This window comes from Dendrobates tinctorius, unplaced genomic scaffold (assembly GCF_039654945.1).
Source record: "Dendrobates tinctorius isolate UK_male_01 unplaced genomic scaffold, ASM3965494v1 ptg000044l, whole genome shotgun sequence".
NCBI classification, from domain to species: Eukaryota; Metazoa; Chordata; class Amphibia; order Anura; family Dendrobatidae; genus Dendrobates; species Dendrobates tinctorius.
In genome coordinates this window covers 18,718,698-18,731,693 of record NW_027361712.1, presented here as the reverse complement: position 1 = coordinate 18,731,693, position 12,996 = coordinate 18,718,698, and the positions used below count along the sequence as shown (strand labels likewise).

At 47.4% G+C, this 12,996-nt stretch overlaps 1 protein-coding gene across 1 annotated transcript in view; it reads right to left on the bottom strand.

Annotated features, from left to right (window-relative positions):
• RNF212B (ring finger protein 212B) overlaps positions 1-4,960 on the bottom strand; it is a 585,489-nt gene extending 580,529 nt beyond the window's left edge. The window contains exon 1 of the mRNA XM_073575552.1: positions 4,901-4,960. The gene's annotated coding sequence lies outside the window, so the exon portion shown is untranslated. The remainder of the gene's footprint in view (positions 1-4,900) is intronic.
• Positions 4,961-12,996: the final 8,036 nt, after the last annotated feature.

Here is a 12,996-nt window from a genome sequence, read left to right as displayed (position 1 = left end):
GCACGGTTCTTCCTCTTGAACCATGGCAGGAAGTGCTGTTTTAGAAACTCCACATAGATTATGGAGTTCATCTTTACCCCTTCAGGGATCCTAAAGGGGCTGACAATCTCTCTCCCCATGATTCCAGCCCAAAACATTACTCCACCTCCTCCTTGTTGGCGCCTTAGCCGTGTTTTCATGGGGTGTCCATCAACCAGCCATCCTCCACTCCATCCAGACCATCGAGCGTTGCACGGCACTCATCGGTGAACAAAACAGTTTGGAAGTCAGTCTTCATGTATCGTTTGGCCCACTGGAGCCGTTTCTGCTTGTGTGCAGTGGATAGAGGTGGTCGACAGGATGGCTTACGCACAGCTGCAAACCTCTGAAGGACCCTGCATCTTGTTGTTCGGGGGACGTTGGAGGCACCAGCAGCTTCAAAAACTTGTCTGCTGCTATGACAAGGCATTTTTGCAGCTGCTCTTTTAACCTGACGCAATTGCCTGTTGGAAAGAGTCCTCAATTTTTCCTTATCAGCACGCACAAGTGTGTGCTGGGAATCAGCTACATACTTCTTGATTGTGCGATGATCACGATGAAGTGTCTTGGCAATGTTGATTGTAGTCATGCCTTGACCTAAATACTCCACAATTTGTTGCTTCTCAGCAGCCGAGACATCCTTTTTCTTTCCCATTTTGCCAAAAAATGTAGGCTGCTTAATAATGTGGAACAGCCTTCTTAAGTAGTCTTGCCTTTATTTGGACACACCTGCCAAACTAATTTGCACAGGTATCTGCAATTGCTTTCAGTGATATAAAGAGCCCTGACACACATCACCATCAATGAGTTTAAATGACAAACAAAAAAATACTAACCTTATCACTCCTAAACTCTTTTTGCATAATAATTTGGAACACAGTTTATATGAGTTCGGAGTCGCCAACGAGGTCGCTCGTCGTTGATAAGGGGCGTCAAACACAGCGATGCATGCTGGTCAGCGTGACGCCAGCGATCAAAAAATGATCCTGAACGTTCGCGCACGATCAGCGACATCGCAGCAGGGAGTCGGTCGTTTCCGCGTGTCACACTTAGCGAGATCGCTAGCGATGTCGCTGTTGCATCACAAAATCGCTGTCGCTTCAGCGATATCGCTAGCGATCTCGCCGTGTGTAACGGGGGCTTAAGAATAAAGACTTTTAATGAAATAATTAAACACACATTTTTGCCATCTTTATTAGACTCCCAATCCAATTGAAGCCCTTGTACTCCTATAAAAAAAATCCCAAATAAAAAAGCAACAATATCACATACCTGTCTGCCGTACAGTCAAGTCCCACACTGAAATCCATCTCAAAGGGTTAAATAGTTTACAACCGGGAGCGGTGCTAATGCAACCGGCCTGGCTGTAAATCACAGAGGAATGAAGGAAAAGCTGCCTGCGCAGACAGGTTTGGAATAGTGTTGCTTTTTTATTTTGGCCTTTTTTTTTTTTTTTTTTTTTTTTTTTACAGAACGATGGCTTCGATTGGATTGGGAGTTAAATAAAGCTGGAAAAATGTGTTTATTTATTTCACTATTTCTTAATGTCTGTGTTATTTTTTAACCCTTTCAGACTAGTTGATTAATAATGGATAGGTGTCTTATTGACACCTCTCCATTATTAACCCGGCTTAATGTCACTTTACAATAGCAAGGTGACATTAAGGGTATGTGCACATGGTGCAGATTTCCTGCGGATCCGCAGCGGATTTTTCCACGCAGAAACGCTGCAAATCCGCACTGTGATTTACAGTACAATGTAAATCAATAATAATAAAAAAAAAAAAAAAAAAAAGCTGTGCAGATAAATCAGTGCGGATTTGCTGCGGATTTAAAAGAAGTGCATGTCACTTCTTTTGTGCGGTTTTCCACCTGTTCCATTCTCCAAATCCGCAGGGGGAAAACCGCACAAAAACCGCAAAAAAAAAAGGAAGAAATCCGCAGGAAAAAAGCAGGTCATTTGACCTGCGGATTTCTTATAATCCGCGGGAGGATCCGCACCGTGTGCACTTAGCCTAACCCCTTATTACCCCATATGCCATCCGCTACAGGGCAATGGGAAGAGAAAGGGTAAGTGCCGGAATTGGCGCATCTTATAGATGCGCCTTTTTTGGGGTGGCTGGGGGAATATTTTTTTAGCCGGGGGTGGGGGGGGGGGCAATAACCATGGTCCCTTCTCTAGGCTATTAATATCTACCCTCAGTCACTGGCTTGCCCTCTCTGGCTGAAAAAATTGCGCGGGAACCCACGCAAGTTTTTTTCCGTGAATTAATCCTTTAAGTTAACACCTACAGCTCCAAAATTTAATACACACACACTACTAACGTTATTAGTGAGGGACATATATAAATCTAACAGATATGCAATGGTTTACTGTATGTAAACCATGTGTTATAATCCTGTCTGGTTTTGTAATGATTTTACAAAAGCCGACAGATGAATTTACAAAAGCCGACAGATGAATGATCACCTATTCTAGTATGTATTGCTCTATGAAATACATATATATATAAGAATTTTTTGGCACAGCCAGCTCACCGCTTTGAGGAAAACCAGGAATAAGTCCAGCCTGTGGTAGCAGTTCGCACAGAAAACGGATTGGGATAAATCCTTGCATGTAAAAGAAATAGTATTGTTTCTCCAACGATCAGCCCAATGGTAGATTAAAATATAACTTATTTTTACATTAAAAAGGTTCCATGTTTCTTCAGTAACAATTTTGCATATAGTCAATCCCTTTTGGATGACATATTTCGACACTACATATAGGTAGTTTTTGTTTCTCGCTGGAGAAACAATACTATTATATATATATATATATATATATATATATATATTGTATATATGTGTCACAGACATAGAATAGGTATATATATACTGTATCTATTCTATGTGTATACATGTATTCTATCTTTTGTAGTATATCTTGTCAGTGTGATGTTACTGTATAGTCGCATATGAATTGCCGTCTTTTCAAAGGACACGGTACATAAAAATCGGACAGCACTCGCTCGCATGGTGCGAGTGCTGTCCAAGTTTTTTCTCGCACCCGTTGACTTGCATTGGCAAGTCTCGTCCAAGAATCACAGCAATACACAGCATGCTGTGATTTTTTTCTCAGTCCGATTTCGTTTGAGAAAAAAAATGGCAAATGAGATGTCACCTATTGAATAACATTGGTCCGAATGCAATCCGATTTTTTTTATCGAATTGCACTCGTCCGTATTTCTCGCCAGTGAGTATGAGCCCTTAAATGATACCTTGGTTGATGAAATCTGTCTTGTGGTTGCTGCTTAATCTTTATTTTAACTTTTGAGTTACTGACATGGTGGTGCTTCGGGACGGCCTGTGGGGGGGGGGGGGGGGGTCTTCATGTGGTGCTCTGTATAGCTATACATAATTCAGCAGCATAATCGTGCATATTTACTGTGTATATAATCAATATGGTTGAGGTTATCCGGATATTTAAAAAGAAAAAAATCAATTTGAAAATGGCACCTGCCGCCCCTGTGCAGTAGCAGCTATCAGTGATAGATCCCCCGCCCCCCACACACAGTTTGCCCCGGAGCATGAGCAAATCATTAACCGAACATACAGATTAAGGCTGTGTTCACACGTTGTGTTTTTGCATCAGTGTTTGTATACCAAAACCAGGAGTGGAACTTACAGAAAAAAACTATAAGGCTAAGTGCACACTTTGCAGAAAATTTCTGCACAAAACCCTGAATCCCTTCCCAGAAACCGCACCTATTTTTCCGCGGCGGTTTTTGCCCGGTTTTGATGCGTTTTTTACCGCAGCGGTTTCTAAACGCATGGGAGAAGCCAAATCCGCAGAAAAATCCGCAAAATTAATGAGCATGCTGCGTTTTTTACCGCGATGCGTTTTTTTCGCGGTAAAAAACGCATCAATGTGCACAAAAAGTGCAAAATGCATAGAAATGACTGTGCAGCTTATTTTTAGCGGTTTTATAGCGAAAACCGCGGTAAAAACCGCTAAAAAAACGCTGTGTGTGAACACAGCCTAACTGAAAGACTGGCAGCACATGTTCACTGTTTTGGAGACACTCCTGGTCTTGGCATACAAATACTGATCAAAAATACTGACGTGTGAAGTAGGCCTAAGGCTGTGTTCACACGTTTTTTTCGCGGATTTACCCAAAAAATCCGCTCAAAAAACACTTAAAAGAAGCTTCCCATTCATTTTAATGCATTTTGCACTTTTTGCACATAATGATGCGTTTTTTTCCGTGAAAAAACCGCTGCGCGGCAAAAAACGCAGCATGCTCATTAATTTCTCTGAAAATTCCGCATTTCTGGATATTTTCTATGTGCCTGGGGATGCACAGAAAAAACACCAGATTTCTGGGAAGGAGTCCTGCTTTTATGTAGAAATTTTCTGCATAGTGTGCACATAGCCTAAACAAACACAAGACAGATTTCATCAACCAAGGTATCGTTGTAATCAGTATAACAGCGCCGACCTGACACTGTCTGTGCACAATCATGCTGATAGGTTCCCTTTAAATTCCCACCCCTGTGCTAGTGTTTCTAATTTTACATCGCTTTTTCCTGGGAAATTCTATAAAACATTAAATTACTAATGCCTTTCCAAAAAATTAAAAAAACAAACAAACCATGAGCGCATGTGTATTATGCCTCCATTCATGACCTCTGCGCACCCCCGCCTCACACGATGCCTACACAGCAGTGGACAGAGGATGCCCCATAGCTGCCATGTATACAGATTTCACGGAGCTGCTTTGAAGGGGTGACCTCCACCACATGTTCAATATTCCACACGGAATATCTCAGCTGCACGGAGTCTTCTCACAGAGCTGTGGAGCACACCTTCAGAGCGCGCTCCTGTTACCACACGACATACCTTCCCCACCACCACTGCGCGCCGCCTCTACAGTGCCGACTTATACCCAGTCACGTGTCATTTTCCCGCTTCTTAGTGGGCGGTCCTGTGCAGTAGGAGACGGTGTCTATTGGTGGGAGCGATTATGAATTCTACCGGCAGTGACTGCGAGGACTCGAGGAGCCGGACGCTGTGCTGCTGTGTGCAGCGTCAGCACCAGCACTAGAGGCGTCAAGTGCTGTGCTGGGGAGTCTGGCACTAGGCTGGGCGAGGAGTCGGACACTGCTGTGCAGAGGCGTCAGGTGCTGGGCTGAGGAGTCAGACACTGCTGTGCAGAGGCGTCAGGTGCTGGGCGAGGAGTCGGACACTGCTGTGCAGAGGCGTCAGGTGCTGGGCTGAGGAGTCGGACACTGCTGTACAGAGGCGTCAGATGCTGGGCCGAGAAGTCGCACACTGCTGTGCAGAGGCGTCAGGTGCTGTCCCGAGGAGTCAGGTGCTGGGCTGAGGAGTCGGACACTGCTGTGCAGAGGCGTCAGGTGCTGGGCTGAGGAGTCGCACACTGCTGTACAGAGGCGTCAGGTGCTGGGCTGAGGAGTCGCACACTGCTGTGCAGAGGCGTCAGGTGCTGTCCCGAGGAGTCAGGTGCTGGGCTGAGGAGTCGCACACTGCTGTGCAGAGGCGTCAGGTGCTGTCCCGAGGAGTCAGGTGCTGGGCTGAGGAGTCGGACACTGCTGTACAGAGGCGTCAGGTGCTGGGCTGAGGAGTCGGACACTGCTGTACAGAGGCGTCAGATGCTGGGCTGAGGAGTCGCACACTGCTGTGCAGAGGCGTCAGGTGCTGGGCTGAGAAGTCGCACACTGCTGTGCAGAGGCGTCAGGTGCTGGGCTGAGAAGTCGCACACTGCTGTGCAGAGGCGTCAGGTGCTGGGCTGAGAAGTCGCACACTGCTGTGCAGAGGCGTCAGGTGCTGTCCCGAGGAGTCAGGTGCTGGGCTGAGGAGTCGGACACTGCTGTGCAGAGGCGTCAGGTGCTGGGCTGAGGAGTCACACACTGCTGTACAGAGGCGTCAGGTGCTGGGCTGAGGAGTCGCACACTGCTGTGCAGAGGCGTCAGGTGCTGTCCCGAGGAGTCAGGTGCTGGGCTGAGGAGTCGCACACTGCTGTGCAGAGGCGTCAGGTGCTGTCCCGAGGAGTCAGGTGCTGGGCTGAGGAGTCGCACACTGCTGTACAGAGGCGTCAGGTGCTGTCCCGAGGAGTCAGATGCTGGGCTGAGGAGTCGCACACTGCTGTGCAGAGGCGTCAGGTGCTGGGCTGAGGAGTCGGACACTGCTGTACAGAGGCGTCAGGTGCTGGGCTGAGAAGTCGCACACTGCTGTGCAGAGGCGTCAGGTGCTGTCCCGAGGAGTCAGGTGCTGGGCTGAGGAGTCGGACACTGCTGTGCAGAGGCGTCAGGTGCTGGGCTGAGGAGTCACACACTGCTGTGCAGAGGCGTCAGGTGCTGGGCTGAGGAGTCGCACACTGCTGTGCAGAAGCGTCAGGTGCTGTCCCGAGGAGTCAGGTGCTGGGCTGAGGAGTCGGACACTGCTGTACAGAGGCGTCAGGTGCTGGGCTGAGGAGTCGCACACTGCTGTGCAGAGGCGTCAGGTGCTGGGCTGAGGAGTCGCACACTGCTGTGCAGAGGCGTCAGGTGCTGGGCTGAGGAGTCGCACACTGCTGTGCAGAGGCGTCAGGTGCTGGGCTGAGGAGTCGCACACTGCTGTGCAGAGGCGTCAGGTGCTGGGCTGAGGAGTCGCACACTGCTGTGCAGAGGCGTCAGGTGCTGGGCTGAGGAGTCGCACACTGCTGTGCAGAGGCGTCAGGTGCTGTCCCGAGGAGTCAGGTGCTGGGCTGAGGAGTCGGACACTGCTGTGCAGAGGCGTCAGGTGCTGGGCTGAGGAGTCACACACTGCTGTGCAGAGGCGTCAGGTGCTGGGCTGAGGAGTCGCACACTGCTGTGCAGAGGCGTCAGGTGCTGTCCCGAGGAGTCAGGTGCTGGGCTGAGGAGTCGGACACTGCTGTGCAGAGGCGTCAGGTGCTGGGCCGAGCTGTCTGTCACTGGGCTGAACCAAAGCAGAACTATAACTAGAGCTCAGCACAATCGCCTTAGGGGAGAGAAATGTATGGCTGTATAAGGGCTCATACTCGCTTGCGAGAGACTCGCGCGAAAACCTGGGCCTGGAGCGTGCAGCTGCATAGAAATACATGTAGCTGCACGCTCCGGTCCGAGTGCCGGCGGCAGTGCCAGGTTTTCATGCGAGAGTTTCTCGCAAGTGAGTATGAGCCCTAAGGCCTCTTTCACACTTCAGTTTTTTTGCATCAGTTCAAATCCGCCAAAAAGTCAGACAAGCGGATCCGTTGTCAACTGATGTGAACGGATGGCACAGGATCCGTTTTGAGAGAGAGAGATTTTTTCCTTTTCATCCAGCACCCAGAAAGAATTTCGGGTTAAATTAGTGTCTAGAGGATCCGCCAGAGAAAAAAACGTTGCAAGCTCCGTTTTGAAATCTTTGAGGATGGAGACGGACAGCAACTTTTGGCGGATCCTCAAAAAAAACGGATGCAACGGACGGCAATCCGTCACAATCCGCCATTAATGGAAGTCAATGGGGGAAAAAAACGGATCCTCAAAAAAAAATTGAGGATCCGTTTTTTTCAAAACATGGCGGATTGTGACTGATTGTAAAAAACTGAAGTGTGAAAGAGGCCTAAGGCTTACTATGGCAGAAATGATGGAAGACTGCTCAGTCCCAGCTATTTACCTAAATCTCCATTTTAGGTTGCTAAAGTGGGTATAGTTTGGGACAGCTGATTATCAGGTAGATGACACTAAAGGTAACCTGCCCTGAATATATTTTATACCTAATACTATGACATTTATGTACAGGTGCTTTCATGCTAATAAAATCCCTATTTTATTATAGAAATCTGTTTTGATCTTTCTCAGCAATGAAGCATTGAAATCGTATGCAAATGATCTGCCAGTGCTTTTGGGATGGACATTGCTCTTACAGACAGCGCTTCTGCGTTCTCTATTACCTGTCCACCGCTCGGTTCCTTTGTCAGAGAGGTCACTAGTTAATGTACTCAGGCACTGGAGGATTTCAATTGAAAATACACAAACTTTATTTAGTGCAGCAAAGAGCCTGTACACAAAAACAGACCACCGGTTCCGTCAGAACAACCTTTATCAGGGCCATTGAGGACAGACAAAAACTTGCAACTTGTCCTTCTCAATGGCCCTGATAAAGATCGTTCTGACCGAACCGGTGCTCTGTTTTTGTGTACAGGCTCTTTGCTGCACTTAATAAAGTTTGTGTTTTTTAATTTGCAAGTCTCCAGTGCCTGAGTATTATTTGATCTATATACTGTTTTCTACCACATAGCACGGATCATTTAATTGAACTGCTGAGTGCCCACCAAAGTCTTTCTACTCTTACTGTGACCTGCCTTCCCTTTCCAATATTTCACGCAAGCATCATCAGTGCCTGCAGTGGAGCCCACGTGTTAAGGTCGTCTTGAGGTCACTAAATGCACTGGCGGTGCTTTCTCGCGGTCTCGGCCGTGGGAGGTCGGTCGCAGAACAGAAAGACGTCAACAAACTGGAGCAAGATCAGAGAAGAGCGACCAGAATGTTGATCGGTCTGCAAACCCTGTCCTATGAGGAACGGTTACAGGATTTGGGAATGTTTAGCTTGCAAAAAAGACTGGGGAGACTTTATAGCTGTCTACACCTATCTCAAGGGCGGTCATATTGTACAAGGATCATCTTTATTCTCATTTGCAAAAGGAAAGACTAGAAGCAATGGGATGAAACTGAATGGGAGGAGACACAGATTAGATATTAGAAAAAACTTTTTGACAGGGTGATCAATGAGTGGAACAGGCTTACATGTGAGATGGTGAGTTCTCCAATGGAAGTCTTCAAACAGAGGCTGGACAGACATCTGTCTGGGATGAATTAGTGAATCCTGCTTTGAGCAGGGGGTTGGACCAGATGACCCAGGATGTCCCTTCCAACTCTACCATTCTATGAGAAAAAAATGCGCCTACGTTACATAGGTGAAGTGAGTTCATTGGCTGTGAACCCCAAAGACCTGCACTGCAAACAGGAGAACTTTCTCACGCTCACGGTGCCCTCATGCAGGGAATAGGAGTTCACAGGGAGACACTGAGAACACGCTGCTCAGTATCTCTGCTAGATGACAGGCTGTATGGTCGCATCATGAAACCATGGAGCCTGCCATCATTGGTATGCAAGTCAGGGCAATTCCACTCAGCACTCTTGTTCTGACCCCAGTTTCTCTTAAAGGGATCATTGGTATGGAATTTAGGACAATTCCACTCAACGCTCTTGTTCTGACCCCAGGCCCCTCTTAAAGGGATCCCCGGTATGGAAGTGAGGGCAAATCCACTCTGCGCTCGGATTCTGACCCCAGGCCTCTCTTAAAGGGATCTCCGGTATGGAAGTTAAGGTAAATCCCTCAGCGCTCTGATTCTCACCCCAGGCTTCTATTAAAGGGATCATTGGTAGGGAAGTCAGAGCAAATCAACTCAGCGCTCTGTTTCTGACACCAGGCCTCTATTAAAGGGATCCCTGGTATGGAAGTTAGGACCATTCCACTCAGTGCTTTGGTTCTGACCCCATGCTGACAGGATGATGTGGGATATTAAGAGTAGTAGTCCGGTGGCTCTGGATGATGTGGGATATTAGGGGTAGTAGTGCGGTGGCTCGGAATGATGTGGGATATTAGGGGTAGTAGTGCGGTGGCTCTGACGGGATGATGTGGGATATTAGGGGTAGTAGTCTGGTAGCTCTGGCTGACGGGATGATGTGGGATATTAGGGGAAGTAGTCCGGTGGCTCTGGCTGACAGGATGATGTGGGATATTATAGTGAGTGTGGCTATGCGGAGTGGGCGGGGCTCTACACTCAGCTTTATATATATATCATAATTTGTTATAACTAACCGTAGTTAGTTACTATGCCCGGGCAACACCAGTCTCTTCAGCTAGTACTGTATAATCACGCTATTGCAGGGCGCAGGATTCCGGGGCTACTATTACACGTCAAAGGGCACTGATGGGAGGAGGGTGGTATGGTAATGAAGACAGGAGACAGATTTCTTGCAGGTACTGCACGCCCCAAAGCCTGGAAGAAATCATTAGCGTACAGAAATAAAATACGATTTCTCAACACCAATAATATTAGGTATACATGTAGGACTAGTTTAACATTTCTATCACCAGTATGCCCATATTAATAGGTCATATACGTTCCAGGGGTGACTGATTCCCTTTAGGCTATGTTCACACGTCGCGTTTTTTTTCGCGGTTGTTTTAAACGTGCGATTTTGCCGAGAAAAATAAGCATACCATGCATTCCTATGGGATTCTGCAATGCTGTGCTAATGCTGCGTTTTTTTCCGCGGCAGAATCGTTTCGCGGTAAAAAACGCAGCATGCTCATTAATTTAGCGGAATCGTGACGATCCCGCACCCATAGGAATGCATTGTTCTGCTTACTTTCCGCATGTGGCTGTGCACACCATGCGAAAAGTAAGCAGAACATTTGTGGATGGTACCCACGATCCGCAGGAGGGGAGACTCTCCTCGGTAGTGATGGGCTCTCCGGCTCTTTTTGGTGATCTGGCTCTCATGGCTCCTCTCACCAAAAAGAGCCGGCTCTTTTTGGATCCTAAATAGATCCCTATTGCTTACATGTGCAGGCGTCTGAAACGCCGCCCACCTACTGTGTAAACCCCGCCCACTTTCTATGAACCAATTCGTTTGCTGAGTGGGTGGAGTTGCGCCTGCCGAACAATGGGATTTTAGGCCCAGTGAGAGCCATTCGGGGATTTTAGTGGCTCTCACTGGGGTGCCGGCTCCCATAGTTCACAGCAGGGAGCCGGCTCTTTGTGTCGGATTGCTCGCGACCGACACATCACTACTCAGGGCTGTGGGAACCATATCCCTGTAAAAAATAGAATTACAATAAAAAATATTGTTATTTTTACCTTCCGGGCATCCCGCGCAGCCTTCCCCCCTCTCTCCACGTTCCCGGTCCCAGTAATCCTTTGCGAGAATGACCGCGATAACGTCGTGATCTCGCAGGAGCACTACATCTCGCGGTCATTCGCGATGACGTCGCGAGAGCGCGAAGTCTCGCTGTCATTCACACAAAGGATTACTGGGGCCAGGAGAGAGGCGGGAAGGCTGCGCGGGATGCCGGAAGGTAAGAATAACAATATTTTTTATTTTTTTAATTATTTTTTACATCTCTTTTACTACTGATGCTGCATAGGCAGCCTCAATAGTAAAAAGTTGGTCACACTCGTCAAACACTATGTTTGACGAGTGTGACCAACCTGTCAATCAGTTCTCCAATTGATGCTACAGATCGCTTGGAAAACGCTAGCATATTGCAAGCTAATTACGCTTGCAAAACACTAGTTTTTCCGCGGGAAAATCGCGGGAATTTAAATGCGATTTTCCAGCGGAATAGAATCCAGAATTCTCGCTGTAACTTCCGCGAGAGTTCCGCTAAGTGTGCACATAGCCTTAAGGGTATGTACACACGATGCGGATTAGCCTGTGGAATTTTCTGCAGAGAATCCGCATCTCTTGGCAGAAAATGCAGAGTTAAACGCTTGCGGTTTTCCTGCGGATTCCTTTGCGCTTTTGTTGTGCGGATTTGGTTTGTGAACTTTCTGACTCGAGAGAGAGAGATATTTTTCTATGTGCCAGAATGGAAACCGCAGCTGTGGATTCGCACGGAATTTTCAGCAGCATGTGCACAGCGTTTTTGTGTTTCCCATTAACATTGTGTGCACAAAGCACTGCGAATTTGAGGCAATTCCGCGAGTCCAAAAAAGCTGCGGAAACACATCAAAATCTGAAACTTGCACATACCCTAAAAGGAAACAGTCATGGCAAGAAAAACATTATTAATGTGCAGATATGGGGTTAACCTGCAGTGTAATGGTGTTCCAAAGCTGTTTGGCTGCTGCACTGACAGCCCAGTTGCCAGAATTTCAGTCATACAGTCATGGCCAAAAGTTTTGAGAATGACACAAATATTAATTTTTACAAAGTCTACTGCTTCATTTTTTCTAATGGCAATTTGCATATACTCCAGAATGTTATAAAGAGTGATCAGCTTAACAGCAATTACTTGCAAAGTCAATATTTGCCTAGAAAATTAACTCTATCCCCCAAAACACATTTCAACATCATTGCAGCCCTGCATTAAAAGGACCAGCTAACATCGTTTCAGTGATTGCTCCATTAACACAGGTGTGGGTGTTGATGAGGACAGGGCTGGAGATCAATCTGTCATGATTAAGAATGACACCACTGGACACTTTAAAAGGAGGCTGGTGCTTGGCATCATTGTTTCTCTTCTGTTAACCATGGTTATCTCTAAAGAAACACGTGCAGTCATCATTGCACTGCACAAAAATGGCTTAACAGGGAAGAGTATCGCAGCTAGAAAGATTGCACCTCAGTCAACAATCTATCGCATCAAGAACTTCAAGGAGAGAGGTTCCCTTGTTGCCAAAAAGGCTCCAGGGCGCCCAAGAAAGACCAGCAAGCGCCAGGACCGTCTCTTAAAAGTGTTTCAGCTGCGGGATCGGGCTACCAGCAGTGCAGAGCTTGCTCAGGAATGGCAGCAGGCAGGTGTGTGCATCTGCACACACTGTGAGGCGGAGACTCTTGGAGCAAGGCCTGGTCTCAAGGAGGGCAGCAAAGAAGCCACTTCTCTCCAGAAAAAACAGCATGGACAGACTGATATTCTGCAAGAGGTACAGGGAGTGGACTGCTGAGGACTGGGGTAAAGTCATTTTCTCTGATGAATCCACTTTTCGATTGTTTGGGACATCTGGAAAACGGCTTATTCGGAGAAGACCAGGTGAGCGCTACCACCAGTCTTGTCTCATGCCAACTGTCAAGCATCCTGAAACCATTCATGTGTGGGGTGGCTTCTCAGCCAAGGGAATAGGCTCTCTCTCAGTCTTGCCTAAAAACACAGCCATGAATAAAGAATGGTACCAGAATGTCCTCCAAGAGCAGTTTGGCGATCAA